At 55.1% G+C, this 25298-nt stretch overlaps 1 long non-coding RNA gene across 2 annotated transcripts; it reads left to right on the top strand.

Annotated features, from left to right (window-relative positions):
- The first annotated feature begins 7791 nt into the window (after positions 1 to 7791).
- On the top strand, positions 7792 to 16645 carry LOC102424639. 2 transcript variants are annotated; one of them, XR_002831365.1, is made up of 3 exons: positions 7792 to 7916; positions 8187 to 8320; positions 16138 to 16186. It is a non-coding gene; the product is annotated as an uncharacterized LOC102424639 (long non-coding RNA). The 2 variants fall into 2 exon arrangements; XR_002831366.1 differs by lacking the exon at positions 16138 to 16186 and adding an exon at positions 16278 to 16645 and having other exon boundaries at positions 7793 to 7916.
- Positions 16646 to 25298: the final 8653 nt, after the last annotated feature.

Here is a 25298-nt window from a genome sequence, read left to right as displayed (position 1 = left end):
GCTTCACCACCGTCTAGGCCAGATGTGACCAGCGCCCAGGCCGAGGCTGTGTCAGTGACAGCGGGGGCAGGCAGAGAGGGCTGGGAGGTGAGAAAGACATCTTGGTTATCCTGAGATAAAGCCCCCAGTGGGTAAGCTCTTCAAGTCAAAATGACAGCCACCACCCGGCCGGTGGTGTGGCTCAGTCAGGAGGTCACGGTCCAATTCCTGTTCAGGGCATATGCCCGGGTTGCAGGCTTGATCCCCAGTGTGGGCCATGCAGGAGGCAGCCAATCAATGATTCACTCTCATCATTGATGTTTCTATCTCTTTCTCTTCTCCCTCTCCCCTCCTCTCTGAAATAAAAACATAATAATTTTTTTTTTAATCGACAGCCACCGGCCTCTGATCTCACACCGGGAAACGGAAGCACTCGTCCCATAGCCAGGTCTGGATTCTGGGCTCCACATCAAGGCATCAGGAACTGGGAGAGGCGGACCGTCTTCCCTCACAGGTGACGTCATCCATGCTCTAGGCAGTCTGCCCTTGTGGGAGGTGCCTGTCCCATGGTCGCCTTGAAAACCTGTCTCTGCAATTGTCATTTGAAGCTCTCCTCCCTCGCAACTAGACAAACACTGGGTGGAGGAGAGAGAAACACGGGCACTACCTTAAAACTACCAAGCCTGATGTCCCTGCCACAAAAATTCCTTCCACTTGAAGGAAGCGTGGCTGACTCCGCCTCCTGCTCTTCGTTCTTCACACCTCAGGACAGGAGGGAGGAGATCCTATTGTTTGGTTAGGTCAGGCGCGCAGTACTTTTCACATTTCCATTTACAGATGAGGGACAGGAGCCCAGATGTGGATGTGGCCTGCCCACCGTCGCTCAGCAGTCAGCGGCCACGCTGAGAAGGGAAACCAGTTGTCTGGGGCGGGGCCAGTTTGTCTCTGCTGTCAGGTGTGAATCTGTTTTGGTTTTAAGAGGCAGGCAGCGGAAGAGAAACTGGCCGACTCAAGCCTGTATTTCCATCCACCCCCACCCACTGGTCTTCCTCCTCCTTTATGTAAAGAGGTTTGGTTTTGTTCCAACAAATAAGGAAGATTCTGAGATGACTATAGAACCTTGCATTTTGATTTTAACAGATTTCTCAAGCTCAAGTGTCACAAGGCAGTTCTTGAGAAAAAGACCAGCATCCTCACAACAGTCAGTGAAAGAGAAAATAGAAGAGGAAAGCATTAAAGTATTTCTTATTTAAGAGAGTTTCCGCCAACTAATAAACACCAATTTATATGTTGGAAGGACTATCTGAGTGTCCATCACAGAAGATGACAGGCTACATTATCTGGAATGGTGATGTTTCTAAAACATTATGGATAAAGAGCACAGTCTGAAAAGCTTCTAAAGAGAGACGGGCGGGCGGGGTGCTCAAGGTCATATAAAAAGGAGCAGGAGTCAGGAGGACTTGGGTTTCTCAATAGTAACCCTGGAAGCTAGAACATACGGACCCTTGCTTTCAATATTCTGTGCAAAAAGCATTTTCAACCTAGAATTTTACATTTGGTCAAACTCTCAAGCAAGGACATTTTCTGACAAGCCAGGTCTTAAATATTTGCCACCTCATGAGAGATGCTGAGAATGGCCAGCTAACCTCCATATTTGGCTGAAGCCCAAAGCCACCATCATCCAATGAGCTTTTGAGACACGTGACTACATCAGAAATTTTATTTTTAAAGAAGACTACTTAATATGTTTTGAATATTCCAAGTTTCAGAGGTTGGTCTTTAAAGTTCGGAGTTAGAACCAGCAGCCATCATTTGTCAGCACTGGAAGCGGCTCGCTGACACCTGTGGTCATTGTGTTTGTCACACACAGATGCCCACTTCCCGCTCAGGTTTGGGGGCAGGGTGGGGGCAGGGGGGGAAGAAAGGTATTTTTAGTGTCTCCTTGCCAGTACTGCGGAGTTATTCTTTTCTTTTCTCCACATAACTAAGGTAATGTTTATTTCGTTTTCAACTCCTACTTAGAGATTTGGTTGCTGATGAAGATGCTACTTAACTGAAGTTTTGTACTGTTGGAATATCTTCATAACGAAACTTTAGATTTTTGTTCTGACACAAATTTGTACTTTTTGAAACCTTGGATAAACAGGTGTGGAAATAAAGTAACAAGACTAGCTTTCAGAATAACAGAATCTATAAATTTCCATCTGCATCGGAGATTTTATTGCACTCAGGCCAAATTCAGCATTTTCCCTAGAGAAGAAAGAAAGGGGGGGTCTTTTTTTAACTGGCATAACTTAAGAAAAAGGGGCACTGCCAAGGTTCATTACTCTGGTTACTTCTATAGCAGATTCTAGCAAAGAATTAGTTTCTCTGCAAATCAGCTTGTGGGTGTTAGCAAATCCCACTCAGCTGGTATAACTACATAGTAAGTCATTTTTTAAAAATAATCAAGTCTGCTTTTTCATCTTATTTGACGATCTCACATAAATAAATGGCAAAACAATTCCAGAGTCACATACTTTCTCTTTGGCTAAAGAAGAAGAATGATGAAAATGGCCCACTATTTTGTTTCGGCCTGTAATTCTGGTCAAATATGCAGTTATAATTTCATTCTTAATATACAGTTTAAGGATGCATACAAAATTTTTTGCTTGTGATTCCTAAATCACTTACTTCCTTCACTATGAGTTTTCTATTGGCAACCTAAAGATTGGTTTCCTACCCTATGAATATGTTTTCTACCAGTTTCTTCGTTCTCTTGCCTAGACTTTCCCAGCTAGAACACCGTAACTAAACACCGCGAGAGAAAACATACAGCATCAACATTCTCAGATAATCCTGGTTTTGAAGTTATCAGACATGATTCTAAAAAATAATTGATTGGTATTTTTAAGAACAGATGACAAGACGGAAATTTCACCAGAGAATTGAAACCTATAAAAAGAGTCATATGGAAATGACAGGACTGAAAAAAATAACTGAAATGAAGCATTCCCTGGTTAGCTGAACTTCTTACACAGCAGAAGAGAGAATTCATGGTGGGGAAGACAGGTTCATAGAAAACACTGAAGTGGGGAGAGAGAGAAAAAATACAGAAAACAGGCAAAGAGTGGGAGATGCATGTGAAACAGAGAAAGGGTCTAGTACGAATGTTATCAGTGTCTCAGAAGGAGAGAGAAAAGAGAAGGGGACAGAGGACACTTTAAGAACCACTAGCCAAGTAAGAAGAAAATGTTTTCTTTACCTCGTTTTGTCCTAAAAACTTTCTTTTTTACACATTACTTATATATTTATTATTATGTCTGGGTTGAAGATGATTCACCATGGATGATGTTTGAAGTTTTTTCCTCCTTATGAAATGTTGAAGGGACAAAGTACCTCCTCACAGGTCATGGCAAAATTTCTTGAAATAGCCGTGGCCTAAATAGAATTAAATAACAAAAAGCGAAACATAGTTCTTAAAGTTTATTTTGTTAGTGTTGTGAATGCTGGTACATCAAACCATCCTGTGATGATTCAAATTATGTTGTAATGTAACCTCTATTATCCTTTTTGTGGAGCTTAACTTTTTTTTTAAACATTTTTAGTTAAAAAATTTCTTCAAATAGTTATCTAACCACTCTATCTTACCTTCAGATCAACCGATAATCTGTTTCCTATGTATTCAACTATTCAAATGTTTTTCATAATAGTTTTTAAATAGAATAACTCATTAATTATGGCAGCATTTCAATGCTGAAGAATTAGACATACATTTATATTCAACTTATTTATAGAATTAAAACATATTCTATACACAAGGAGATACTCCAAAATACATCTAAAATGATGACTTATACTTGAAGGTAAATATTTGAATATTGTGCTAATTATTACTGACATTTTGGTGCTAATTAGATATGACAGTGACTCTCAAGGTCACACAATTATTGGCTGTCACAAACTCATGGATGCCAGGAGTTATGTTGAAGTATGCCTGTGGCTCTTTGGCCTTCTCAAGTCTGAGGCTCAATACCAAGGCCAAAACTAGTTCCCAGCCCATGCATACTATCCCCCATTTCTCAGGGGGTCTTCTACCAAAATGAATGTATAAACTAAGAAAGAAGAAAGCGTGAGATTCAGGCAACACGAGGTCCAGCTTAATGGAGGGAGGAAGCAAATCTCTAATTGATGGCGAAAGGAGGCTTTGGGTCCACAGCTGTGAAACAGGGGTAGCTGGCAACCAGTCCAGAGGATCCAGAGATAGAGCTCCAGGAAGTTGAACTTGATAGAATATCTGATGTGTCTGAAGGACAGGGGAAGTGGGGAAGGGTTTAGATGGAGAGGTGAGAGCTGAGGTTAGGGTTAGTGTTAGGGTTCGGGTTAGGGTTAGGGTTAGAGTTAGGGTTAAGGTTAGTGATAGCTATGGAAAATTGTATCAGATACGCACTCTATGAGCCTCTTCTAGCTGTTGCTGCAGTGGGCCAACCAGCAGTCCCCAGAGTTTGTGTTCTCCCATCACGGCCAGTGTTGGATGAGACCCTTTGCCACGGGGTGTGGGACCTGGGCAGCCCAAGAAGAGACCGGATAATGCAACCTGGACGTGCCTGGAAATACATTCACGTTGAGAAAACATTACCAAAGTGAGAGACCAGAGACAGGAAGGAGGCGACAGATGAATTTTCTTTCCTTCTTCTCTTCCATGGCAGATGCTAAGATGTGGTTTCACCTTGCAGCTCGCTCAGTTGGAGAAATCGCAGGTGCAAATGAACATACCTGGCCACGCCACTGGCTGCAGCTCTTCGTGGCTCTCGTGTCACCAAGGTGGTGACACACCACTTTGCATTGTTGCCCGTCTTCAAAAGATACATTTAAAAACACATTTCCAGTGCTAGTTGTGGTAAAGGGCAAGACTGTGGTTGTGTTGCTGTTCACTCTAAGCTGGAGTTAGGGTAAGTGTATGTTTCACTTCTAAAGGAACTTGCAGTTTTCTGGAGTAATTGTGCCTTTTTCTATTTCCTCTAGCTCAGGTGATTTGCCTGTGATGCTCCTCAAAGGAGTGGCCGTCTCGTCAGAACTTCCTGCAGTCGGCAGTGGGCCTGCATCACCTGCAGTGATGGTGAGGAGCCCCCGGCTGGTGCTGCGTGAGTCAGACCCAGCCTGCACCCTCACTCCGAGGCCACTGAGCATCAGACACGGGGCTTCCCCCTGCCCGGGTGGACTCTGCCCTGTCCCTGGCGGGAGTCCAAATCAGAAGCCAGGGCCGCGGACGGAGCTGCTTGAAAGCACCCTCTCGGGCGGGAGCTTCTGTTGTGCCGGCCAAGGAGCCTCGTGGTTTCCCAGGACGGCGTTGTCCAGGCTGGTGGCTGGAGTTGTCCAGGGCGCAGACCCATCGGAGGGAGGGATTGTGTTAGCCCGGGAGGAGGCACCCACTAAGCACCAGATGCCCCTCTCGGTCCTTTATGAGCACGGTCGCTAACCCCACAACAACTCGGCAGGTTTGTAAGTCTTGTTCTGTTCTGGAGATGAGAACCTGGCGTTCAGAGAGGTCAAGTAACTGGCCAAAGGCACGGAGCACTAACTGGGGGATCAAAGATCCATCCATCCATCTGTCCAGTGCCCTGTGTTTCCCACTAACATCCCACTGGCCCCCTTCCAGGAGCAGGCCAGGCAGTGGTGCTGAATGCTGAGAACAAGCAGTTGGTGCAGAGGTTCCTGGGGAGAAGGGCCCCAGCATCTGTCTGCTCCCAGATCACTGCCACAGCCGGGGCTAGGGGACAGCTCGAGCCAACAGCAGCACCTGTGAGGCTCCGGCAAAGGGCTTCATCATTGTCATTGTCACAGCTGTCATTGTGGTTTGGCTGCACGCTCCACAGCCGATGAAAGCCTTGCACATCCCTCCTTTTATTTGAACTATGACACCTTGCCAAGTAGATGTTAACGATTCTCAGAATGAAACTCAGAAATGTCCTTCCTCCCACAATCTTCCTTCCCCGTGAGCGGTCAGGGTAGCCCCTCTGGGGGGCGGGAGGGAGGAGCCAGCTCCCCACCTGGGCAGTGAGGGGCCCGGCCAGGTATCTGTGGACAGACGAACGGACGGACGTGAGTCCTCACCCAGGTGAGGCCGAAGACGCCAGGCCCCGGGGATCAGCTAGCATTTGAACCCAGCCGCAGAACAGCAAATATTGATTCAAGAAGCTGCCCAAAGGAGCTGACATTTTTATAGTCAACAAATCAAACCCAGCCCCTCCCAGCACCCCCGGGCACAGGCCCTTCCTCTCCAGGGTGCCAGGGCCCAGCTCTGCCACTGCCCTGGGAAGAGGAGGAAGAGCAGGTGGGAAAGGTCCACAGGGCCTGGCTGGCGTGGCCACTTCACCTTTGGAGGGGAGGAGGAGCCCCCCCTGCAGGGGTGGGACCTGGGGAACCAGCCAGCCAGCCTGACAGGTGTCAGAATCCCCTGGGACAGAGCAGGACCTGGGCTGAACCCCAAGGACAACAGACACACACCCCACACAGCTTCCTCCTGGGGTGGCTCTCTGCTCTGTAGCACGGCCTGGGGCCCCTCATTCATGGATGAGGAACCTGAGGCCCAAAGAGAACAGTGCCTCTCTAAGGTAAACAGCAGGTGGACAGGGAGACCCCCTCACCTTCTGTTCAGGCAGAAGGAGGGTCCAGGCAGCCGCAGTAAGCAGGCAGACGCTGCCCTTGCCCTCTGGCTCTGCCCACATGAACTGAAGCTGCACTCACGCGCCTGCCTGCATCCTTTGCTCCAGCAGGTCTCTTACCTGGAGTCGCTCCCTTCCATAACCTCCTTGGAATGCTGCTCACCACTCCCGCCCGGCCCTCGCTGAGTGCTCCGAAGCACAGGCTGGTTCCCGTTGCTGCCACTTAGGCGGCTGCGCCTGGGGTGCATCATCCTGGCCTTGTCTCAGTCCTTCCAGACCAAGAGCCCCAGCGAGAGCAGCGGCTGCGCTGGATCCCTTCCTGTTGCCTCAAAGAGCCTAGAAAAGTGCCTGGTGTTTAGCAGACCTTCGGTGTCTGTGGAATTGAATTAGAACAACCCAAGACACTCAATGCAGAAACCCAGGAGCAAACTCGGCTGCGTGTGAACCAGGGAGGAGGCCGAGGAGCCTGGGCGGCCCACGGCAGGAAGGAGGCATGTTCCTTCTCTGCTTGCTCAGGCTCAGCCTGCTCAGCCTTGTCCTCATCCATCCAGCCATCGCTGAGGGGTTGAGCCTCTGGGTGGGTCAGCCCTGGCTGGGTGCTGTGAAGGCAAAGGCGGGGAGCTCGCGCTCTGCATTCTGTGTGGAGCTTCTGGAGCACACGGGTATCCTGGCCAGGGACCCAGAGGCACTGGAGGGTGCATCTTCCCGCCCAGTGGTGAGGTGTTTGCATGGAGCTAGCTCAGGGCAGAGGTGGTGCAAACCCCTCTGAGCTGGGCACACAGTGCAGATTTCATCACCTACATGAGACCCTCTAGGACTCTCTCTTGTCCTGAGCAGGCAGTTCTGTGGCCTAAGGCCATAGGGCCACCCAGGGATCAGTAGTGGGGGCGCTCCCTAGTCTCCACAGGAGGCCTCCATATATGGTAAGGGTGTGTCCAAGGCGACTGTCCCTTCTGTCACCAATTCTCAGACATCAGGAAGGGAAGAAAGGGCATGCAGACCAGCAGTTGATCTTTAGGAAGTTGACCCAGGAGCATTTGTTTTTTGATCATATCTGGTCTGCCTAAACGTTGTCATGTGGCCATACCTACCACAAAGGCCTCTGGGAAATGTAGTTTCTTGTGGGGCAGCCACACACCCAGCCCCCCCCCCCCCCCCCCAAGCTGGATCGCCAGCTACCATCCAACTCTGAATGACCTTGGGCGTCCTTTTCCTCATCTGTAAAAGAAGAGTTTCAGACCACGGATCACTGAGGTTCCCTCCAGCACTGCCACTTGACGTCCGTGGTTACAGGTGAGTTATTCAACCTCTCTGGGTATCAATTTCCTCATCTAGAAAAGAGAGATTAAAATAGTTCTTACCTCAGAGGCTTGTTGTGAAATCATCCCGGGTTATGCCTGACATATAAGAAATAATCAATAAGTGCTTGCTATAATCAAAATAATCTGAGTTCCGTCTGTCATTTCCTTAGGAAGAATCTGATGTACTGGCTCATACTGAGGCCTCACACAGGGTCAGTAAGTACTTGGCACAATCCCTGCTCTAATCCTCCCTCTGTAACAGGAACAGACGTCGTTAATCCATCAAGACGTTCTCCGTGTGAGCCAGGAGCCAGCCTCACAGGCCTCCATGCAGCCCCGCCAATCAACCCAAGATGGCACCCCCTCCTCCAGGAAGCCTCCTTGCTTCAGCCCCAGGTATGCTCCCCGCCGCCTGCACATGCTCCTCTCGTGCTTGTGTCATGCTCGCCGGTATTTCCTTTTTGCCTGCCTGTGCCCCAGCTAGACTGAGGGCTCTCCAAGGTCCAGCCCAGTGCCTGGAACATTGTATATATTGAAACAATGGATGCTAGACCCTGGGGCTGGCAAGTGGGGAGATGTTTAGGGGTGGGCAGTGGCTACGGGACCACCTCACAGAAGACCATGTTCCCTGCCTCCGGAAGCTGCCACAGGAGCTGTGGGGCGGGTCTCCCAGCCCAATGGCCCCTGCAGGGCGAGCTGGACACTCCCGAGGGATCTGGGCAGCCAGCACAGGTGGGGACCGAACCAGGCCAGTGAACATGGTGGCCCCATGATTGCTCTGAGGGACCTGCCCTCCCCAGGGCCTGTGTTGTCAGCCTGCACCTCAGGCTCCAGGCTGCAGGGCGACTCCCAAGTGAGCCAGGCACCTGCTTTCTACTCCAACAGACTGACACTCAGTATCACCTTGGCGACATAGAGAATGAGGGGGAGGGGAGCGGGGGACCTGCCGCCACCTGCCTGGTTACCCCAGAGAGGTGCTCGCTGCTGGGGCTCAGGCCGGCGGGGTAGGGGCTGTGGGCACACTGTCCCTGAGCTGCGTGGGGTGCCCACTCCTCTATGGAAGACAGGACTCTTTCTCACTGATCTTTTACTAAGCCTTTACGAGGTTCAGAAGGTTAACGTTGAAGGGAACAGCCGTGTTTATCTTTCGTTTTCGGCTGATTTCTTCAGTGGCCTTTATGTGTAGGAAGTTCTTTACCATTCGAACCGGCCCGTGCTTCTCTGGTTTCCTGCGACAGCTTCGCCTCTTTCTCGGTGTTGGCCCAGCCCGCCCCGGGTTGGCAGGTGGCTGAATGCTTCTGGGCTTCTGTTTCTCCAGAGCGAGGGGGTTGGGCTAAACCAGACCTTCCCCACGCCGTCCGACATGCTTCGTGGAAAACGGGTTTCCTGGGCAAAGACATTTGGAAAATGCAGGTTGCATCAAAAGTTCTGAGAAATCATACAATAAAACAGCGATTTGCAACCACTGTGCCGCAAGAATTTTGACAACACGCAATACCTGCCTGTTTGGTCAGGGGCACGACCTCTTTTCCGGCTCAGGGGATGCCTCGTTACCTGTGGTCACCCCCTTCCACAGAGGAGCAAAGGGAGGCTCTCCGCCAGCTGTTTTAAGCCTGATTTTGTCCCCATTGAACTTTAACCCCTGTTCAATGGGGTCTGAAGAGATAGTCAGAGGCCATAATATTGCCGTGGGCTTGCGCCTCCTTCAGCTGTCCCCCTAGTAGTTGACATTTGTTCCTGTTTTACCTTAAAATGCGAACAACGCAATGATGGACAAACTTGCCCATTTTGCATGTTTTATTTCCTGGAGGTAGATTTCTGGAAGTGGCGTCACCAGGTGAGAGGATGTAAACTCGTTACTGTTCGTCCTGTGTGTTGTCAAGTAGGTTTCCAGAAAAGAAAGGCCGAGCCCCCACACCCCCAAGCAGTGTGGGCCGCGCCAGCCGAGGTGGACCAGTGACCCGCTAGGGCCTCCGTCCTGTTCTCATCCATTGGGACGACCCCTGAAACGGACCTGACCCAGCCTCGCGCTCATGAAAACAGGTTAACCAGTAACTGGAAGTAGTCAGTCCCATAGGCCCGTGGAAATCCCCGGGCCCCTTCCCACAGAACCCTAATTGTCATAGATAATAAATCCAGAGGGAGTGGCGAGTCCTGCCAGCACTCTCGCGTCAGCAGCTCTGTGCTGCGGTCTCAGGTGTCATCTGCTGGGACAACGCCAGTCCTGGTGAGAAATATGGGGCTTGGAGTCTGTCGTCATCAAGCCAGGCAATCATCATCATTCCCAACATGGATTGAGTATTTACTCAGGACATTGTGTGGATTAACTAGTCCAATTCTGATGATAATCCTAGGAGGGAGGCTTTCTCACTATGCCCCTTGTGGCAGTGGGATGAGGAAACGAAGGCACAGAAAGGTTGAGTAACTTGTCTGAGGTCACACAGTAAGTAGGTTGTGAAGACCCAGGGGCTGGGGCTGAGACAGGGGAAGCAGTGGGCCTGTGTCCGGCTCAAGCTCAGCCTCTGCAGCTGAGGAGTGAGCAGGCAAGCTCCTAAACTCCCTGAAACTCCGAAACTGCCTGTAAAACCAGGACACGGACAGTTTCCAGTGCGGTAGGGTGGTGCCTGCTGTCCTGGCCTGTCCCTGAGCCTCCTCTGCTGCTGTTCCTCCCGCAGCCGCCTCTGCTTCCTTAGCTCTCTGCGCAGAGGGCTGCCCGAGCCTGAACCCAGCTTCCCCAGCGCCTGCCTTTTGCATAGGACACAGCTCTGTCACCTTTGGGCCTCTGAGGAGCCCCCTCCTGGGCCCTGCCCACCACAGGATCACGTCCCTCTTCTGTAGGGGTCCCCCTCCCCACCCCGACCTCCCCGTGGCCTATGGCTTTATCTACTCCACTCTTGACCAGCGCCCCCCATCCAGACCTTTCCTCCAGCCCACAAAGGGGGCAGCAGAGCAGGGTGAGGCTCAGGAATGTGCTGGTCCTGGTGGGAAATGCATGTCTCCTGTGGATCCAGCTGCAAAGTACATATGAAGCAATTATTTACCAAAGGAAAAGGCAGTAAAGGAGCTCAACAAATATTTGCTGAATGGGGAACACAAACGCCACTTTCCGTGATGCACGCTCAGAAGCATCTCTCATGGGAAAGCACTTTGACTCTGAGGGCCCTGCACATGTGCATGGGAGCCCTGAGCCCTGACCCGCAGGTGTGCATGGGAGCCCTGAGCCCTGACCTGCAGGTGTGCATGGGAGCCCTGAGCCCTGAGCCCTGACCTGCAGGTGTGCATGGGAGCCCTGAGCCCTGAGCCCTGACCTGCAGGTGTGCATGGGAGCCCTGAGCCCTGACCTGCAGTGAGACACAGGAGCCTCTGGGGAGGAAGTGTCTGGTGCAGTGACTTCCAGTGAGTCCATGGCAGCTGGTGTCGAGGCTGATGTGCTAAGTACCCCAAAGGGACTCAGGAGGCACTGGAGTGAGTAAATGCCCACAGTCCCTGTGCTAGAGGGGCTTCTCTGAGCGTCTGGCCTTGAGGACCATGTCCCCGAGCTCACTGCCCTGGGACGCGACTGCTGGATACCTGCCTGGGAACCTCAGGGAGGGTGAGGAGGGTGGGGGGGCAGGAAGGAAGGCAGCTTTTATCCAATCATAGAGCCCCTCTCAGCCCAGAGGCACCAGCATTTGTGCCCAGGATGGGGAGGGCTTCCCTCCCTCCCAGGCTTCCACCAGCAATGCCAGAGAAGGTCGCCCCTCCTGACTCCCAAAGGGATGCTGGGGTCTTGGGGGTAAACTGCTGAGGATCGCAAATAGCCTGGTGACCTGAGGTCAGAGATTCACTCTCTCACACACACACACACACACACACACACACACACACACACGTACGCACATGCACGTACACACACGGGTTCTGTGGGTGGCACATCCTGCAGCTCCAGGCCACTGGAGACAAAGTCCTGCACATCCCTGCAGGCTCATGAGCCCAGGGAAGACTTGTGGGGAGATGGACAAAGGGTGGGTGAGCGTTTGGAGGGGCGTCTCCAGCACAAGCTGGAAGAGCAACGCCCGGAGACTGGACTCGAGGACGCTAGCTTGGAGGCAGTGGTGGCCGAGACTGAGCTGGGGCAGTGGGTCCAAGAGAGAGGACTCGGCGAGGGCAGCACGGGGTGGTGGAGCATGTGAGTGGTTGGTTGTGCTGGGGTCTGGGAGGCCAGGGCGGCAGGCAGTGCCCGGGCAGATTGGAGCCATTGCCCACCTGCTGGTTCTGCTCGTGGCAGGTGGGGACAGATGGAGTTAGGCCTGGGGCTGGGGGCCCTGGATGAGAGCAACATTACTGGGCTGGTCGGCAGGCATTCCAGCGGGAGAAATCGCTTCTGCAGGGCCTGGAGGACTGAATGGGCATGATGAGTACAGACGATGGTTATCAGTAAAGCCCTGCTGGGGGGCTGGGTGACTGTGAGTGACCCTGGGGAGAAGGCGTTCACCTTGGAGAACAGTGCAGGCAGCTCTTCGCTGAGGGCTTTATAGCCTCAAGCTGCATGTGATGGGCGTGTCCTGGCATTCTGCAACATGCCATCTTTTGCCCAGGACCTTCTCTTGTCTTGCCCTCAACCTCCCCTGCCCCTGAGTTTGGCCCTTCCATGACAGTCCAGCTCTGGGCACCTTTCCCAGCCACACTGCAGGGGCTGGAGCTGCTTCAGCGGCGCGTGGAGGGCAGGGGCCCCAGGAGGACTCAGCCAGGGGGCTGGTGGAGAGCTGTCGGTGGGTGGCAAGACCCAGCGCTGAGGCTGAAGCATAGAGAAGGAAGGGCAACCTCCCCCACCCCGACCACTGATCGCCAAGTGGGCGCCACCTCAGAGGGCACCTGGGTACCAACAGGGCGGCTGGTCAGAACCAGGCATAAGAACCAGGGCAGAGATGGAGCCGCACCCAGGGGTGGGGCAAAGGCACCAGTGAGGGCTGCCTGCCCTGGGCAGCAGTGTGGGGCCTGCGGCCCTGTGACAGGCCAAGCCTATGGCTACACCGTCTCCCTCTCATGTAGCCGGCGGAAGCTTTTGGAAAGCTGGGCTGCCAGGGAGGAGGGGGCGGGGGAACCCAACTCCACCCCCCGGGGAAGGGGTGCTCACCCCTTGGACTGTTTGCCTCTGCACGGGGTGAAGGCTGGTACGTGTTGCCGGCCTGCTCACACTGACAGCTGATATTTACGGTACTTGGGGCTTTCCCTCTGATGGGCACTGTGCTATGTGTTTTGAAAACGTTGCCTCCTTTAATCTTCATACCCGCTCTGCATGGGAGGTGCTGTCCGCATCCCTACTTAGAGACGAGAAACCACGCACAGGGCAGTTGCACACAGGGCCAAGGCCATGGCCGGCAGCGAGGAGCCGTGCCCGGGACCAGTGCACGGTGCCCTCAGCCCTGAGCTGTTCCCGCACTGCCTGCCTGCCCGCTGCGGCCCAGCCCCCACGTTCACCGCAGCAATGGCTGATGGGGAGTGGGCGGCACTGGGTCGCTGTCGGGGTGGGGGAACCTCTCAGCTAAGCCATCCTGCTCCGCCCTCTCCCCTCGCCCACCTGCCCAACTGGTTAAGCAGAGGTGGGGCATCTATGACTTGGGCCGCCCTCCTGGGCTGAGAAGCCACCAGGGGCTGAGTTCCGGAGATGCTCTTGGGACCGGGGACCCTCAGAGGCCCAGGGTAGTTGGCTGTGGGCGAGGCACTGGCTCTTGCAGCCAGGCACTAATCCGAGAGGAATACTTGGTATTTCCAATCATTCCGGCTGGAATTAAACTTAAATCAGGCCCCAAAGCACAGCCAGGAGAATGTGAGCAACTTGCCAAAGAAACCAGGCCTGCGCAGAGGCTGGTCTGCTCCGCAGGAAGTGTGTGCCGGAAAGCAGGAGGGGGAGGCGCGCACCCCTGCACTCCCAGGCACCCCCCATCCTCAGCCCCACTATCTGGGCGCGTCCCTGGTAAACCACCCAGTGGTCGGGTAACAGGCACCTCAGCCGGGGAGGCAGCCGGGGGTCAGAGCTCTGGGTCTCACCCGGACTCTGCTGCTATCACAGGTCCCTTTGCCCAGGGCCCCCTGGTTATAGTTGGTGGCATAGAAGCAGCCCAGTTTCGTGGCTGGGAACATGAGCAATGGAGCCAGTGTGCCCAAACCTGACTCCATCACCCAGTGTGTGACCACTGGCCCATGACCCTCTAGGCCTCAGTTTCCTGGTTTGGAAACATGAGATCATTGGGTGTTTGTGAGCATGAGGTCGGTAAATACACGTGAAGAGCTGTGCCTGGCTGATGCAAGCACTGTGTGTGAGCCATTGTCATTCTCCTGGCCTCCGTTTCCTCACTAGCAAGATGAGGTTGGGGTGGTACTTGACCCCAAGGCCCTTCTCCAAGCGACGTTCTCTAGCCATGGACCAGGCCCTGCCCCCCAGAAGAGCACTTCCTTCCCGGGGGAGGTGGGGAGAGACTGGCTGGGCAGAGAGCATGGCGTGCTCTCCGAGCCGCAGCTCATCCAGTGGCTGTGCGTACAGGGAGAGTGTGCGTGTGCGTGTGTGTGTGTGTGTGTGTCCAGGTGGAGTGCAGACAGACAGCGTTTGGTTCTTTGTGGAAGTGCAGATGAGAACGCACCTTGGCAGGAGCCTGTCTGATGGGCAGGGGAGTAACCCAAACCTGCAGGGAGGGCTGAGAGTTAAGGTAGAAGGTGAAGATGTCCGGCAGAACCTAGAGGAGGAGCTGGAGAGTGGAGGCCGGGCTAGGTCCTCAGCGGGGGACACTGACCCCAACCTCTCTGAGGCTTTTATGTCGCCACAAGGCAGGTGAGGCTCAGAGGAGCCCCCCGAAGTCATCAGTGGTCCCGTTTGGACTCGAGAACTCCTGTCCGACCCCCAGGCCCGGGCTTTGGTGCTGTTCCAGGCTACTCCTTGGGGGAAGGCAGACAGACCCGAGAGGCTGCCACCGGCCCTCGCTCTGCCCGGCTCAGGTACGGGAGGCTCGCTGCCCAGGCAGCAGGCGGTGTTGGGTGGGCACCCGGCTCCGGGGGGCAGTGGTCGCAGCTCCAAGTGCTGAATGGCAGTGCCCCAGGCCTGGGGGAGGGAAGCTCTTTTGAGGAGAAGAGGGCCCGGACTCACGAAGCCAGGGCAGCCAGAGGCTCCAGCAGGGCAGCGAGGTGGGCAGAGAGCGGCCTCTGCCTTCACCCGGGGTATTTACATTTTAGTTCTGTTTACAATGTGCTCTCTGGGCCACTCAGGTACCTTTCTGAGCCTCCGTTTGCACATGGGCCCTGTGGGGCCCTGACTCCAACCCTGGCCTCGCAGGAAGAAGCATGTGGCGTCGGGGTTAAGAGCACAGCCTTGGCACCTCAGCCTTGACCCTTGGCAGCTGTGTGACTCTGGGCCCGTCACAGCCTCTCAGCCTCTGTCTTCTGCGTGAAATGGGATTACCGTGGTCTCTGCCTCAAGGGCCTCTATTAACTCAGATCATCCCCATGAAACACTGAGAACAGCACTTGGCACAAAGAAAGGGCTCGTAAGTCCTCGTGACTGTTGCAGTTGCTGCGGTTTCATAAGGCTGTCCGTCCGGAGAGCTCGCTCGCTCACTTGCTCGTTTCTTGCACAGAGGCAGTGCTGAGCTGTGGAGAGGTCTGAGGGAGGTCTGCGGGAGGGAGCAGGTGTATAATTGTTTGCACTTCTTCCCTTTGAGATAACACATTTCATCCCATTGACTTTGGACTTGACCGTGAGACAGGGACTGTGAAGATGTGATGATGTTCTCCAGGCCTCAGCAGAGCTCAAAACGTAGCGAGAGGGTTTCCACATCGCACTTGCTTGTTTCCTCTGTCACGGAAGGGGTTGCCCCCGAGGGGCAGCTCCTCCAGCCTGGGCCCCGGAATGAGAAGTTGTGGGCTGCCGGAGTCCATTCATTGTCTTCACTAGCTGAGTTTAGACAGAGACCCCCAAAAGCTAGTAACCTTTGAATTCCTAGCAAAGGTCAGAACTGCACCACCCAGTTAATCTAGGAACCACCCAGTTAATTTAGGTAATAATAGCTGAAGCATCCCCACCTTAGTTCCCTTAATTCCTTAGATACTTGTGTAGATCCTTGTTGATTATTGTTGATCAGATATTCTGCCTATTTCTGGAAATTGTCTACCAATGAGCTAATCCATGTGTCATTCAAACCTCCTTACCCTAAGGCTACCCCGGACAAACCTCCTTACCCTAGGGCTACCCAAGACCGAAATAAAAAGCTTGGAGCGGCCTGAGCATCGGTGGAAGTCCTTCGGGACTTGCCCGCCTGGTCCCCCAATATTGCAAAATTATCTTGTGTCTTTTTCTTTCACTTGTGTGCGGCTCCTCTTTCAGATACCGAACCCTACTCCACGCAGAACGTGGAGGACGTGACACTCAACAGTGGGCAGAGCCACAAGGGCCACAGTTGACCGCCAGCCACATGGGGTGTGAGCGAGAAAGCCAGGTTGGTTGTTGTGAGCCCCTGAGCGTTGGGGCTGCTCGTTACCACAGCCACAAGGACCCATACCGACAGGATTAAGAGGAAGGGCCTCCGAGGAGGGGTCCCACGACCTACTGGAGAGGAGGAGGCAGGGCTTGGAAGCTGATGTGAAGGAAGCGATGGGAGCAGACAAAATGCGGCACACACAGCCTGGCACACATGTGCACACATGTGAAACACAAGGGAACTTCCACACCATCTGCCCTTCTTTCCCACTAGATGGACGGCAGCAGGTAGTTGGAGCGAGCTCGCTTTCCTGCAGGGTCCCCTAACCCACCCCTCCTGGCCTGGAGCTAGCAAGCTCTCCCCCACCCCACCCCCACCCCCCAGCCCGGGCGCCTCCCTTGCTCCTGGCCCTGATTCCTGGGTCGCTCTCCCTGAGCAAGTCCAAGAAGCCCTTTGCATTGGCCTCTGTTTTGTTTGCTTTCACTTGTGCCATCCTGCTGTGGGCAAGGAGGAGGCGAGCCAACATCAGCCGCTGCCACAGACCAAGGGCAACATTTCCTGGCCTCCGGTTGGGATGTGGTTCCCTTCCCGTGGGTCGTCCTCCCAGAGCCAGGTCTGTAAATGGTTGGCTGCTGCGCTCTCTCCGGCCCGGCGGAGGTTTGTCTCAGAGTGGGCCCTGCGGTCTCTGCTCCGTGGCCTGCCCTCCGGCCCCCGCAGGTCTCCCGGTGGGCACTGCGGCCGGGCAGGCTCTGCCATCTTGCTTTGGGAAGAGGGGCTGTGCGTGAAGCCTGACCTCACTGGCCTGGGAAAGGTTTCCATTCGGAGCACTTTCCACCCAGGAGGCAAAGCAAACATCTGGCCGCCCAGTTCCCTTGGCCCCTGCCAGCCACCCCACTCGGGGATTCCAGGCAAATTCCATCATTTCTCCATTTCCTTTCCTCCCCGTCTAGCGGAGCCTGGGCCGTTTTGTCTTCCCTCCCATCGGGGAGCCATTCACAGCCTCTCCCTGTGTCTGCCCCGGCCCTGGCGGGAGTTTTCCTGTGGCTTCTGTGGCCGCCACCCTGTCATTCACCACCCAGTGCTGCAGGCTCCCCAGCACTAAGGACTCTCCCAGCTAATCTCAGCCCAGTGTGGTCGCTCCAGGCAATTATCACCAAGGCCTTGGAGAAGCCGCGTCCTTGGCCCAGCAGCTCCCAGCCCCCACCCAGTTCCTGGCAGCTCGGTCCTTGCGTTGGGTGCTTTGGGTGCAAGGACCAGGCACTCAGCGGCCTCAGGCGTTGCCTGCAGGACGGAGGCTGGGGCGGCCCAGCAGGGCTGTGGGGGCCTCTATTCAGCCCCACAGTCGGGGCCCCTTCACTGGTGCGGCATCCTGTCTGCATCCTCCTTTTCTCATCCTTTTCTCGGCCGCTGCTCCTGTGGCTGCTTCCCAGGCTCTCTCCTCTCTTCTCCATCGCACGTGCTTCCTCGTGGGGTCTCATCTGCCTGCTCGCAGGGTCTTGTGCTCTGTGGCCTCTGCCGACAGGAGCCGTCGCTGTGCGGCTGCTCTGGAGACCCCCTGAGAGGACGCTCTTGGGGCATCCCTGGCACCTAGTCCCACTGGACAGCGGCCTGGGCCAGGCCACCTGGCAGGTCTCTGATGTCCCCATGACCAGCCCATTGACGGTTCTCTTGGAGTCGGGTGCCGACCCCCAGACCAGCTGGTTCTGTATGGCCAGCTGTGTGCTGGCCTGAGCCACAGCACGGTGGCCAGCAGCTCAGGAACTGCCTGTGGTGGCTCCGTCCCGAATGTGGGGTGGGGGGCACTCGCGGACTCCCGCCATCAGATGGCACCAAGAGCGCCTTTAGCTGTCCCACTTAAGACGCCCATCTGTCTCCTGCTGCTCAACACACACTTCCAATAGGGCAGCTCCTCACGTGTGCCCAGCTCCCCTGGTTCCGGGGACAGGGTGGGAGCCTTTGGAAATAGCCTGGGGCTGGCTGGGGAGGCTGTGGACTGGGCGGGCCCTGAGAATGGATGGGTGGGGAGGCGCAGGGTGGGGGGGGTGAGGGGGCTGGACGGGCTAGCAGAGTGGAGACAGGACCGCGTCTGGGAAGATGGGGGCTCTCCATGGGTGATTTCAGGAGGGCAGAGGAATGGCAGGGCCTGGAGCAGGGGGCAGATGGTCAGCCCAAGAGCACCGGGTGGTCGATGGTCGTGAGAGCCTGGCGCCATGGCCGTGTGGTATGAGCTTGGCCTCAAGTCCCACAGCCCAGCTTCACTTCCCAGCTTTGCCACCTGCTAGTTCGCTGACCTCAGCCAATCGCTTAATCTCTGCGCCCAGGCTCCTGATCTGTCCCAGGGGAGTAATAAGGCCCTGCTGTGACCCCCTAAGGCGACGCAGGCAGAGGGCACCACACTATATGTCCAGCGGCAGCCAGGCCTGGGCTAGTAGGGATGACGCTTTTGTAACTAACGTTACAGATAAAGTAATAATAATGCCAATCAGCCCTAGCTGGTTTTCTCAGTGGATAGAGCGTCGGCCTGTGGACTGAAGGGTCCCGGTTTCAATTGCGGTCAAGGGCACATGCCCGGATTGTGGGCTCAATCCCCAGTGTGGGGTATGCAGGAGGCAGCCGATCAATGATTTTCTCTCATCTCCCTTCTCCCTCTCCCTTCCTCTCTGAAATCAATAAAAATATATTTTAAAAAATAATAATGCCAATCACAGGTACCAGGAGCCTGGAATGGATGGGTCTCGCGCTTGGTGATTTAGGCCGGAGCTCAGCTGGAGAAGGGGTTCCCAGAGCTAGGAGCTGGGCCTTGGGGACCCTGGCCTGCGTCTGGGGTCTCAGGAAGGTCCCGAGCCCTGGGTGGGGGCCGGGGCAGCTCTCAGGCCAGCCTGGCTGAAGGACTGGCGTGGACGAACCTGCTGGCACTGAATTTGACTCAGCCGTGAGGAGCCCGGACAGAGGTGACAGAGGTGACAGGGAAGGGACCTGCTGCTGGCCCCTGTCCCGTGCAGGGCCCCGAGGCTCAGTAACCCTCTGACAAGCCTGGGGAAGAGGCAGCAGTTGGAGCCACGCCCACAGCAGGGCTCAGGCTTGGCTGAAGGTTCTAGTGACCTTGGGGCTCCCCGTCCCCCTAGAGACCGAGGTGGCAGTTTCTACCAGTGGAGACGTTTCTTCAGCCTCTCCTCTGCGTGGAACCGCTCTCACGCTCTGCAGAGCGTCTCGGCCCCGCCCTGGTTTCTGGAACTCTCCAGCCTGGGCACCGAGCTGCACCCGCATGACGCCAGCGCCTGGACGGGGGGCCTCAGCGCTGACTCAGCGGAGCCCGGGGCCTGTGGCCTGTGGCTGCCCGACTACCGGGCAGGGGTCCTCGGGCTCCCGAGCTTCTGTGCACCTCCTCTGCCCCCTGGACCTCAGAGCTGATGCTGGTCACGGGCTGAGCGTGGAGGCTGGGAATGTAGTGGTTATTCAACTTCCTGAGACGCTGTCACTACGTGATCGCCGTGTGCCCTCGCGGTGACGCTGTGGCACGGATGAGGCAGGTGTCGTCACCCACATTTTACAGGGGAAACTGAGGCTCCGGAGGTTCTATTGCGGCTGCCTGGCCCCTGAGCCCAGGTCAAAGCTGGTGCTCTGTGCCAGGGGTTCCCCAAGATTCTAAAGGAGTGATCTTTTCACAGTCTCCCCAGACGGCAGGTGGAGGTGCATGTAGGAGGCTGGGACCAGGAGGGCAGAGGCTGCGGGCAGAGGCTGCGGGAGAAAAGGAGCAGATCAGGTTGCCCTGTGCAAATAGCGGGAACTTGTCACAGGAAGTCGGCTCCTCTCCAGGCCACGGTTCCAAGGACGGGGGTGGAGGCAGGGTGCTCAGGGCTGCCCAGGGGGGGTCTGGAGGACACCTTGCCCTCAAAAATTCCAGAAAGACTTTGCTCATCAAGAGTGGCCAATGGAGCTAGATGGCCCAATTCAGGTCTCTCTCTCCGGCTCGCCAGGCCCGTGGCTTTGCCGAGTCCTCCAGCCTCGCTGCCTCAGTCTTCCTGCAGTAAATGAACCATCCTTCCTCCAGGAAACGGCCCTTGGTGCACAGTGAGCCCTTAATCACTGTGAGCAACCCGGGGACCAGGGCTGCCTTTACCCCGGTGGCCTCTCCCGTTTCCAGCCTCCTCCTCTGCAGCTCCCGGCCAGGCCCAACGGGAGGAGACAGGCTGTAGGACGAGGGGGGAGATGAGGCAAACCCAGCCCAGGTCAGGTCAGCTCTGCCCCAAAGCTCTGCCTTCCCCTCAGAGCCTCCCCGCGCACCAGTGTGACCGTGGCCTTGCACAGTTCCAGAGAAGGGGGACCCTGTCGGCGTGGTGACAAAGGCGCGGGCCAGGCCAAGCGAGCGGGTGCCCGGAGGCGCTGTCCACGCTGCCTCTCACTGTCCTGGCGTCAGGAAGACTCGGCTCATGTTCTCGGCACTGGAAACTATGCCCTCATCTTGGGCTTTCTCCATCACCACCAGCTCCGCTCGCTTGGACAGCCGCCCCGGGGAATTCGCTCAGCAAAACAAATAGACATGTATTTTGTATCGGATCACTGGCAGCGAGGATGGGTTCTGGCCCGTGGACTGGAGCCGAGGCCAAGCACCGTTCTCCGGAAGCTTGAGGCCTCCCCCTGCATGCAGACCCCAGGTGGGAGGGCACAGGACCGAGGGACAGCGGCTCCACGTGTGCATGGGCCCCCCTGAAGCTCCGGAGCGACTGTCCAAGGTCAAACAGCAAGTTTGGGGGAGCCGCCCCGGGAAGCCAGGCTCCCAGCCCTCCCCGCCCAGGTGCCCCCCGGGCTGGCTTGTGCAGGATGGACATCATCCTTGGATGTTTGCCAGCGCTTGGAGCTTAATGAGGTAGACGCTGATTTAATGAGTAGAAAGGCCAGTTTGGGGATTCTCGGATACAATGATAATCATCATTCCTAAGAAGGACAACAGAGCTTTACAAGATTTTAAAGTAATTTTCTGATCCTCGCAGATCAAATGATGTTTAAGGGAGTGTGGGAGCTAGCAGGTGCTCTGTCTAAAGTAGCCGTCCTCCTCTGGAACACTATCAACAATAAGAAATATATAAAGCAGCCATCGTCCAATATCAGTGTGCATAAAACCAGCCAATCACTGATGGGGCCACCTCCCAGTGGGCCTGGATATGTGACTGACTGCACAGAATATTCTAGCTCTCCAGTGGCTGGACACCCGTTCTTGGAATCCTACTTGAAAAACCAGACAGGTAAGATTGAAGCGCTCACGGTGCGTGCGGGAGGCCTCTGCCCAGCTGTGCTGTCGCTGCTGGCGGTGTCCTGTGTGGGGGTGGGGGTGGGGGGACAGGCCTGTGGGGCACAGGGGCTTCCAGGCGAGGGCTGGTCCACTCGATGGAGAAAGGAGGAGGTGCGTGCTGGGGCGGGGCGTGCTGGGGTGGACCTGTTTATCGATGCCGGTTCCGAATGGAACAGCCTTAGCTGGCTTCCTTCAGGACGCTAGGGTTAATGTTCTGTTCCTGCAAAAAGGGCCCCTGGACGGGTCCCGGTCGGCGAGGGGTGGTCAGTCACACTCTGCCACCTGTGCGTGGAGAGCAGCACCTCCGATCACTTACTCTTCCTAGAGGCCCGATGAGGCCGATACTATTGTTCCCATTTCTCAGAAGAGGAAACTGGGGCACAGAGAGAATAAAGAGCTCGCCCACGGCCACACAGCCTCCAGGCTGCGAATGCCGGCCAACCTGGCACCGAAACCTTCCCCTTAGACCAGGTGTCGTAGGGGTGGTCCTTGCTCATCCCCGCGGGAAGGACCGGGAGTGCCATCCCAAGCCATGGAAGAGGAGCCTCGGTTGGAGCTTGGGAAGGTGCCTTTTCAGCAAGTACCCGGGTGGCTCCACAGTCTTCCAGTTTGCAGAACAGTATCCTAAACGAGGCACAAACTCACTGCCCTCCGCTGCTGCTTGTGGTCCGGCCACCGGGCAGGTCAGCGTCCTCATGGCTTCCTGACTCTCATGGGAAGCCCTCGTGGTGCTTCAGGTCAGGACCCCGGGGAAGGGCTTCCTCCCTGGGGCCTCAGCTGATTCCAGTCTGAGAAACACACCTCTTCCCCAGGGGACCGACACCAGGACAGATGGGACCCTCCCTCCTTCCAGGGGCAGCCTTGTCCCCAGCGTGGGTCCTGCATGCTGACCCGGTACAATCAGAACATCGGGCAAGCAGCTCCTGTGGGTCACCCCCTTACTGCTGGGACTTGCAGTCACCCATGGTCCCAGCCGCTAGCCCCCCCCCCAACAGCCGCAGCAAGAGCAGGGGGAGAGGTGCCACCTCACCCAGGTGGGTGGTGAGAACCCCAGTGTGGTTACAAAACCTCTGTACCATCTGCAAGCACCAGGCCTGGGATCATTTTAGGATTTCTCACACTGAAACAAGCCCTTGGGGAGAGGGCTCTCTAACAGCACAGTCCTGGCTCGTGCTTTGGGAGGGACGGCACCAGCTCGATGGGAAGGGATCCTCGGGCTGGGGCGGGGCGGGGGGGGGGGGGGCGCGGATCTTCGGGCATTTTGGCAGCTGGGGAGAGACATCCGGGGCCTCAATGTAAGGCAGGTTCAGAGTGGCCCCAGGGGTTGGTCACAGATATGAAGTGATCCGTTAACAATTTACACGTCCACGGCACCCCTTTTCCCTGAAGGGAGATTTGAAAGCATTAATCCTCAGATAAGAAACCTGGGCCTCAGCAGTGACGGCCGCCACAGCAAGGCGTGGGGCATTCACCCTCCCCTCCTCTCCGCCCACCTGCTTGCCAAGCTGTCCTGACAGTAACGTGAGAAAGGGCCCCGTTTGGCGAAGGGAGCTCCTGTGTGCACGGGGCCAGGGCCTGCAGGGTTCACTACCTCGTTTGACCAGCACACACCTCCGTGGAGCAGGGAGGCTAATGACCGTTCCCGTTTGGGATGAGGAAGCCGAGACTCAGATCGGGAAGCCATTTGACAGGGATGCAAGCCATCTGACCCAACCTCCCCCTTCCTCCAGGGACACCCTTAGGGAGGTGGGCAGGAAGCGGGTCCAGAGACATCCCTCAGAGGCGAGCAGCCAGCACAGCATCTGCAGCACCCACCCTCTTTCCTCCGGCAGTGCCACCATCGCCTGCTCCCCTTTCTGAGCCCTGAACTTCCTCCCTTCCTGATGCCCTGGTGCCCCAGTGTCTCTGCTGTCAGAACTGCCCCAAAGATCGAGCCCACTTCCCCCTCCCTGCCCATCAGGTCTGACCAGTCCTTGGCTCATTCCTTCTGTGCTTTGCTCCAAATAAAACTTACACCTTTTGCCTGGCCGGCGTGGCTCAGTGGTTGAGCATCGACCTGTGAACCAGGAGGTCACGGTTCGATTCCTGGTCAGGATGCTTGGGTTGCAGGCTCAATCCCCAGCAGGGGGTGTACAGGAGGCAGCCGATCAATGATTCTTATCATTGATGCTTCTCTCTCCTCCTCTCCCTTCCTCTCTGAAAGCAATAAAAAGATACATTTTTTAAAAACTTACACCTCTTCACTTCCAAACGAGTGTTCTTTCTGTACCACCCAAGAAGAACAGTGGCTGGAAGAAGCCCGGAAGAGACCGGGATTCACTGCTGGGAGTTCCAGATGGAGCGGAAAGCAGGCCCTGCCTCGCCCACCGGAGCCTGGCTAAGGGGACAGTGCCCCGTGGAGGCTCCAGGAAGGGCCGCGCGGGCTGCGCTGCTGCGTTTCTCAGTCCTAGTTCTCGGGACACAGGTTCGTTCAGTTTGTGGAAATCGTTGAGCTGTGCTCTTATGATCTGGATGCCATGCTCTATATGGCAATGTAGAGCAATAAAAAACTTTGCGTAAAAATCAATTTTAGAAAGATTTTTGGACCAGGGCATTTAATAAACACTTAGCACGGTGATCCACCTAGAGGTAAAGTAAGACAAAAACTCCAGACTTAAAGAAACTGGTAAATGAGGAGAGCTGGGCACTAAACAAGAGGTTTTTCTTGCCTTACAAAAAGGATTAATAATAGAAACTTTTTTTTTTTTTTGCTTCCCCATGTAGTTAAATAAGATTCTATTCAGCCCTGACCGGTTTGGCTAAGCGGATAGAGCGTCGGTCTTCGGACTGAAAGGTCCCAGGTTCGATTCCGGTCAAGGGCACGTACCTGGGTTGCGGGCACATCCCCAGTAGGGGGCGGCGTGCAGGAGGCAGCTGAATTGATGTTTCTCTCTCATCAATGTTTCTAACTTTGTATCCCTCTCCCTTCCTCTCTGTAAAAAAATCAATAAAATATATTTTTAAAAAAAAGATTCTATTGAGACATAAAATTTTTTCAGGGTCGTGGCCACAAGTGAGGCACAACCTGCATTTTGAAGACTTTCCTGCCTTTGCTTTTCTTTCCTTGGCAATCCTAGGTGCAGATCAAAGCAGCACTCAGAATGCAAAGGTCTTGAAACCATTTTGATTGGATGTGCTCCAGCTGAGGCCAGAATGGGGCAAGAAGGCGGCCCCGATAACCTCGGAAGGACAGTTTCAATACGTGGTTCCACGGCCAGTGGGCAGTACCTGGCGACTTCCTGAAACCCCCCGCACAGGGTGCCACAGCTTTATGAGGTAGAAAGAACACTGTGTATTTTAAAAAACAAAAAACACACACAAAAATGGAAACAAAATTCTAGAAAAGTCGTCATGCCCCAGAAATAAAAAAGGGCCCAAAGATAAATGTATACACACATATGAATAATGAATTTCTTTTCTGGCTCGTGGCTCTCCCTTCGTACCTACCACAAAATTGCCTAATGGTCAGGAAGCTGGACAAAATTTTATCCAAACAAAGGTAGAACCAACCAACCCCTGCTAGATCAAATTCTAGGTAAGGATTCCTGACCTGTGTTCTACCCTGAGGCTACCCGTGCTAATGGCATCCACGAGGTAC

Source organism: Myotis lucifugus, unplaced genomic scaffold (assembly GCF_000147115.1).
Source record: "Myotis lucifugus unplaced genomic scaffold, Myoluc2.0 scaffold_203, whole genome shotgun sequence".
In the NCBI taxonomy this organism is placed as follows: Eukaryota; Metazoa; Chordata; class Mammalia; order Chiroptera; family Vespertilionidae; genus Myotis; species Myotis lucifugus.
Note: the sequence above shows the minus strand (reverse complement) of the source record. Positions and strands in the feature narration are given on the sequence as shown.